The 330-nt window shown below is 26.7% G+C and overlaps 1 protein-coding gene across 2 annotated transcripts in view; it reads right to left on the reverse strand.

Moving 5' to 3' along the window:
- The window catches only part of LOC107655672 (F-box/WD repeat-containing protein 11-like), a 44,019-nt gene that overhangs the window by 11,943 nt on the left and 31,746 nt on the right, over positions 1–330 (reverse strand). The gene's annotated exons all lie outside the window — the stretch shown is intronic.

A 330-nucleotide genomic window follows, 5' to 3' on the forward strand; every position in this document is an offset into this window, starting at 1 on the left:
TATATTTACTTTTCACAAAGTAAACAAAGGTGTATGTTTGTAGAGTAATTTACAACAGTTTAGAACGCGGCTCAACCAATCAGAATCAAGGACCGGAACTATCCATTTTATAAATATATATATATTAGTGGTCAAAAAAAACAAACAAAAAAACGAATTAATCGCACATTCTGAAATTAATCGCAATTAATCCCACCTAATATTAAAGCTTTTAAATATATTTGTATATTGCAATAATTTAACATTCAATCTTCAAATGAATGTAGAAACAACATTAAGACAGTATATTTTTAATAGCATCTTTTTTATGACTGAAGGCGAGTATCAATA

The sequence above is a fragment of the Sinocyclocheilus anshuiensis genome, unplaced genomic scaffold, assembly GCF_001515605.1.
Source record: "Sinocyclocheilus anshuiensis isolate Anshui unplaced genomic scaffold, SAMN03320099.WGS_v1.1 scaffold1008, whole genome shotgun sequence".
NCBI lineage: Eukaryota > Metazoa > Chordata > Actinopteri > Cypriniformes > Cyprinidae > Sinocyclocheilus > Sinocyclocheilus anshuiensis.